This window comes from Pteropus alecto, unplaced genomic scaffold (assembly GCF_000325575.1).
Source record: "Pteropus alecto unplaced genomic scaffold, ASM32557v1 scaffold86, whole genome shotgun sequence".
NCBI lineage: Eukaryota > Metazoa > Chordata > Mammalia > Chiroptera > Pteropodidae > Pteropus > Pteropus alecto.
The window spans coordinates 4,981,988-4,988,956 of NW_006442109.1; the positions used below are offsets into that span (position 1 = coordinate 4,981,988).

General features: G+C 37.7%; 1 protein-coding gene across 1 annotated transcript in view; it reads right to left on the bottom strand.

The window, feature by feature from the left end:
- The window catches only part of GPR137C (G protein-coupled receptor 137C), a 49,447-nt gene extending 42,504 nt beyond the window's left edge, over positions 1-6,943 (bottom strand). The window contains exon 1 of the mRNA XM_006920184.1: positions 6,597-6,943. The gene's annotated coding sequence lies outside the window, so the exon portion shown is untranslated. The remainder of the gene's footprint in view (positions 1-6,596) is intronic.
- Positions 6,944-6,969: the final 26 nt, after the last annotated feature.

Below are 6,969 nucleotides of genomic sequence, written 5' to 3' on the forward strand. Positions count from 1 at the left end.
TAATTCTAGCTTGTTCACTCACTCTGAGTTGAGGGAGAAAGGAAGCTATATCATCTATCTGTTCAAATTGCTGTTTCTGTTCTCTCCCAGGTGGCTAGACTGTACTGGACCAGTCAGAGCTCCAAGACTGACAAGACAGCATGACCTCTGTGGAGGAGGGCTTCCTAGAAAAAGTTGGGCTGCTTGATGTGTGAACCAACCCCTTCCCTCCATTGGGAGGAACTGAGAGCTAGGAAGTCTCTTCCCAATTGTATGGTACTATACTGGGTCAGAAACTCTGATAAGGGGTTGTCCCTAATCTACCATTTTGGGTGATTTTGATTTTGTATTCACCTGGGGTGCAGGAGCCTTTCAATTAGTTTCTAAGTTTCTCACAAAGAAAATCTGCCTGTGAATTGTTACTGAATTGATATGTTTTCAGGGAGAAGGAGAGTCCATGGCTTCCTACTCCACCATCTTGCTGATGTTACTCTCTCAGTATGGCTTTTATTTTACCCTTATTGTTCATAGTTTCATTGTGGGTAGAATTTTAGATTGCTGGTTATTTTGTCTCAGCATTTTGAAGACATTTCTCTGTCTTCTGGATTCCTTAGTTGTGAATGAAATGCCAATACTCAAACTAATTTTTACTCATTTGTCGGTAATATCTTCTCTAGTTTTAAATATATTATCATTGGTATTTTAAGGTTTTATTCCTATATGTGCATTTTCAGTTAGCCTGACTTGAATTTTTTGGGCTTTCTGAATCTGAAACTCGGTGACATTCATAAATTTGGGCAAACTCTAAGTTCAATACTCTAATAACTCTAAGTCATAAACTCTAATAATTTCTCTGAAATTCCAGTTAGAGATATATTGGATCTGCTCATTATATCCTCATTCTATCTTAATCCCATGTTCATATTTTCCACTTTTTGTTTCTCTAGGCTGTATTCTAGGTAATTTTTTCCCAGATTTTCTAGTTCGTTAATTTCTTAATGTTTAACCATCAATTTCAGTTTCTAATTTTAATCATATTTTTCATTTTTGAAAATAATTTATTTCCAAATGTCCTAGTCAGCTTTGATTTATCATATATCAATATTAATTTCTTAATTCACATAAATGAATATTTTATATATGTATTTGTTAATTCTGACATCTTCAATCTTTGTAGGTAAGATTCCTTAGTGTAATTTTTCATTGTGAACTCATACTCCTTGGAATTTCATGTGTCAGGATTCTAGGTTTAATGTATACTCCTCAACAGATAATTTGCATTTGCTCTTTTTAGGTGCTTGAAGTTATACCAAGCCAGAGTAATATTAACCTACATCATTTTCAAGTTTGTTTTTTTTTCCCCTCTAAAGTCACAGAAATGGTGTTAATTCAGGCTCCAGACTTGTGTAAGAATAAGCTTGTTATGCATTTTCAGAGAACACCTTTCTTTCCCCAATTTGTATCTCCTTCATCCAGAGCCAAGATAGGCACAGATTCTATCATCTATTTCTGAGGACCTGTTCATTTTTCCCCTAGTCCACTAAAGATGTACATTGAGAATTCTGGCATTAATTTAGAGGGGATAATTCTGATTAGAACTCACTACAAGGTATTGCCTCCAATGTCACCCTCCCACACCTCTAACACATAAAATTAAAATCGATACCTACTCCTAATCCCAAGACAAACATCTGTGTAGTACTTTACCATTCCACATTCATTTCTTTTATGGTTTCTTGTCTCTGAGGTATTTCCTCACTTACCAGCTTAACCATTCATTGAAAAAGATTAAATACTCTCTGCATCATTTTAAGGCATCTCTCTAAATCTTTGTTCAGCCAGATGGCCCTGGTTCACACTTTTATAAACTAGGAGATGAGGGTCATATGCTGAATGTGAAGGAAGAAGGAAAGGAAGAGTTTTCTGGAGAGTGAATGAGGCTTGAAGTGGTGAAGATGACAAAGCAAGTTAAATAATGAAGCACTAAATAATAAACAAAGAGCTGATGGTATCAAGGACAGTTCATAGGGAGAGATCACTTGACAAGACTTTACAGCTCCTGGTTATACAGTAGTCTCATATCTAATACATATTAGCCATATAATCTTAGACAAATTACATCTCACTGAAAATATAAGGCATTATAATTATGTCTTCTGCCACAGAATTATATCTCAAACTCTTGTCTCACAGATGATCTCAGGAAAAATTGAATCAAGTTCATGGATAAAATAGTTTAGGAGATTCATGGATAAAATATCTAGTTTAAAATAACAGTTATGGATAAAAATCCAACATTTAAATAAACCACTATTTCAGTAAATAGTAATTGACTCATGATGTGAGACATTTGTTTTATAGGCTTCTCTATTTAATAGAATTTGTTAAAACCAAATTAGCAAAGCTCTAATTACTAAGCCATATTTGCCATGATATAAAAATAGTTTTGCTAAGCAAAATTCTGTAGCATATTAAAGTGGTTTCATTAGGATTTTACCTATAGTAATCAAAATTAAATTTTATCTAATTAAACCAGGATAATCTAAGAGAATCTCAGCATTCATACCATAAGCAAACTTTTAGGCAGAAAAGATAAAGATCCCAGAAAATATACAAATAATTTACCTCAAATGTTAATAAAAGTTGAGTTAACCCCCAAATTATAAGTGGCTAAATATTTTCTAGGTTTTGGCCTTTTCAAGATTGTCATGCAATGATATAGTCACCATTGTTCTAGTTGCTTTAGGTGATGAAAATACTTTTGTGAGAAATCACAACATTATAACAAAATCAAAGTATTGATAAATTGAACTGCATGTTATTTGACATACCATCAATATTTGGAAGATATCCATTGTCTGAGACAATGATAGCATCCATAAATGTAAAAATTAAAATTTGAGTTTAATTCTCCTAATTGCTTTGGTGTTGTGATTAAGTCACAGTATTTTATCTTGATTAAGCATATGGTACTCACGTTACAAAAATGCAAGAAAAAAATGTCATTACAGGTCTCAAAGAGGAACTGATTTTGGCGTGCATCGCAATACTCCAAAAAATAGTATACTATCAACTCTCATTTTAAGTCCTATTACTTGTTCCAATGATAGATAGCAACCATTTTATCAGGTACACAGAAGCTCCCCTTGTCTGCAGTTTCAGTTACTCCCCTGTAAACTGTGGTTAGAAAATTCCAGAAATAAACAATTCATGTTTTAAATTGTGCATCATTCGGAGCAGCAGGATAAAATCTCGCATTATTCTGCTGTGTCCTGCCTGAGATGTGAATTATCCCTTTGTCCAGTATGTCTAAGTTGTATACTCTACCTGCCCATTAGTCACTTAGTAGTTGTCTTGGTTATCAGATCGACTGTCAGTGTCACAGTGCCTGTGTTCGAGTAACCCTCATTTTACTTAATGGCCCCAAAGCACAAGAATTGTGATACTGGCAGTTTGGACACACCACGGAGAAGCTGTAAAGTGCTTCCTTTAGTGAAAAGGTATGTATGTACAGGAAAAAAAAAATAGTTTGGTACATAGGGTTTGGTACTATCCGCAGTTTCAGGCAACCACTGGGGGTCTTGGGAATATATACCCTGTGGATAACAGGGGACCACTGTAATGTTTTAAAGACTAAAGTCTTTTGTGCTAGAAGTACAGGAGTGTGAACCCTTTTCTGGTAAGGCATATGTCATGCCAGAAAAAGTTCAAAAGGTGTTTTTAGATTAGTGTATAGGTTTCTTTTTTACAACTATCTGATTCCTAGAGGCTAATTATAATAAGTTGAAAAGTCTAATTATTTCAGAAAGGGCTACTTCTCCTTACCTCAATTCTAATCAAGTGTAGTCAACAGAGTGGTTTTTTGGAAAACTATGAATTTTAGAAGAACCACCAAAATGTGTTTAAAGCAGTAATGGTTGTTTTACTTACTTTATTTTTATACTGCTCTATGGTTCTCTGTAACTAAGTCCTGAAATTTAGAATTTTTTTTAGTGGGAAATAGATATAACAATTGCTTTAAAGAAGTCAAAAGTAAAATAAAATTGGTATATAATACGACAGTAAAGACAGTGACTTGGTAATGAAGAACCACATCTATTCAAAACAGAAATCTCAAGGCCTTTTGGTTTAAAAAAATCAAATGTCAGGTAAATTTTGTATTTGTCACCACATAAATGTTCCCTATTATTTTGCTCACTAGGAATACAAAGAACTCACTGGGAAAGCTTCATTAATTCAGAATGACCAACGGAAAAGATACTTCCAGTAACATGGAATTGATATAAAAATTTGAACGCAAATACTCTTAAATACAGATTACTCTGGATTTTTTTCTAATGAATAGGAAATTGATTTCTGGTTATCTCTTTTAAAACAGGTTGGAAATGTGATTTAAGTACAGTTATATGTCTTAAAATTGGTAATTTGATCATAAAAAGACAAGCATAGACAAGCGACCTACACTCTTTGAGACACTACAAAAGGAAAAAGCTTTAGTCCAGCCTTTTTCCAAATTATATTTTCTAAGTTGAGTTTTATTGCTTTTTAAAAGGTACATCACACAAACAAGAGTTCATTTAATAGGAAGACTTAGACATTTAAATTTTTCCTCACTAGCTTGGAATATCAGCTGTCAAAAGTCTGAATACCCAATCTAGATATCATAGAGTTTATACTACAGACGCATACTTTTAGAATTTTTAGACTAATTATACATGCTTTTTTCCTACTGTGATAGTGTTTAGCCACTTTGTGTTTACCTTGGGATGAGAGGTATGACTGGGAGAGAGACAAGAGAACTTTATGGGGCACTGACATACTGTATATTCTAATCTGGGTGGTGATAACATGAGTGTATCCATATGTCAAATTTCACCTAGCTGTACGCATAAGATTTATGCACTTTATGGTATATGCTATAGCTCAGGAAAAAGGTAAAAAGAGTGTTTAGTTACTTTATGAAATGCCCAACTATTTAACAGTGAATCATTAATTTTATAAGTCAAAATGTATAGAAGCAAAACAAATTATATGATGCTAGTGGCATAGGAATTGCTAGTCACTTTCCAGTAAATTAAATGTATCTGAAGCTAGAGTAAAGCTTCAGTGATAAGTCACTGGTATCCTATCAGAAATGGTGTCAAGAAGAATACAGTGTATCAGTTTAACCATAAAGGAGAGTTTTATTAAAGCTTAAACTACTAAGTGACATGACTATGGCATGATTATTTGATTTATGATTACCCATGTTTTTTATTTCTGCTTCTGTTTGGGTTTTTGTCACTGCTTGGACCTCTAAAGGATAGGGAAGAAAAATAATTAAAGTTCTGTTACTTATTTTCAACTGTTGTTTTTAGCGTGCCAAAAGCTACAGTTATGACTGGATTTTAAAATTATGGATTCTACTTCCAATCTAATAAGTGAGAAATGAATTGGTTTAGGTATGCAGGAAACATAAACACATAATTTGCCTCAAATGTTTTTACTTTTGCTCATAACTATGATAATTCTCATCACCTCTAAAAGCCTTTGAGAGGATTAGCTGCACAGACCAATATTGTTCTATATTAGTCAGTATTAAGCATATGATGTCACCTTGTTTCCTCTCCTCCTCAAGCTATTTTTTTTTGCGGGGGGGGGTAGGGAGACTTTTTTAGGGGCGATTCTCAAAATTCTGTGGCTTAAATACCACGAGCTAACACACATGACTGACACCCTTACACTCCTAAACCTGTTTGAAATGGGTCAAATACCTAAGCGGCACAGAACAATGCAATCCAACCAGTAATTCCCCATAAAAAAGAAAGGGGGTGTGATTAGCTTCCAGCTATTAAGCAAGTTATTGCAAAAACAGTTTGGTGGTTTGTTTCTGCAATAGGCACAGGCTAACACAATATTTTCTCTTAATTAGCTCAAAAAAAAAAAAAAAAAAAGGGCTAGGTTGTAAGAGGTAGGATAAATAGCCAAAGCATGAAACAACTGGGGCAAACATTAAGGGCTTTTTAGAGGTCTTTCTATTGACCCTCAGCATTGGTTATTGATCATTAACCCTGCTGGGGAACTATCGAACGGAATTTGTGTGAGGCTTATCCAGCCACAGGAAAGGAGATGCAGGAGGGAATATAAGCTTCTAATAAAAGAAACGCAGCAACAATAGCAGAGGAACAGCTCTGCCTGGTGACGTAATGGCTGGCAGCAGTCCAGCTTCAGCAGAGCTGCTGCTACCTCAGCATCCAACCTCTCAACACGGTCCAGCTTCGGCGGAGCTACCGGGGCTGCTACTTCTTGCGATGCCACTTTGTTAGTGCCACCAACACCTTACCTTAGAGGGCCAGAACAACGAACAAAGGGTTGTTCTGCTGTTCTAAGTTGTCAGAACACACACTCTCACTCACGCCGCCCCCCCCGCCCCCGCCACATGCCCTCAGTAACCGAGTCAATCAGCTGCTTAAGTTTAGGGCGAGAACACTGGCGCTTCCTCCAGGCGTGCCTCGGTTTCCCCAGGCTGGTCTTGGGTCCGCCTTTCACCCCCCAACCCCCATCGGTCCTCAGCCAGAGTTGGATCGCGGCGGCCCCGCTTGCCCGCCCGGCCCCGCATGCCGGTCCTCCCGCCTTACCTCCGCCAGGTAGAGGTTGAGGAGACAGAGTGTGGAGAACTGGAGACAGGAGGGGAAGCAGTAGAGCAGCCAGTGGGGGAAGAAGTGCAGGTGAGCAGGCGGCCGGAGCAGGGGCAGGGAGCCGCTGAGCGAGAAGGCAGCGGAGAAGAGGGTGGTCCTGAGCGCTGCCCACAGGAGACAGAGGAAGAGAGAGAGGCTCTGGTAACTCAGCCGCCGTTCGCGGTACAGGAGCAGCCGCCACAGCTGCAGGTAGGCAAAGGCGAAGAGCGCGGCGTAGAGCAGGGCGTGCAGGACGCTCAGCGCCAAATGCACCGAGCCCGGCACCGCGGCGCCTGAGGCGGCAGCGACGGCGCTCTCGCCTCCCCCTCCCTCG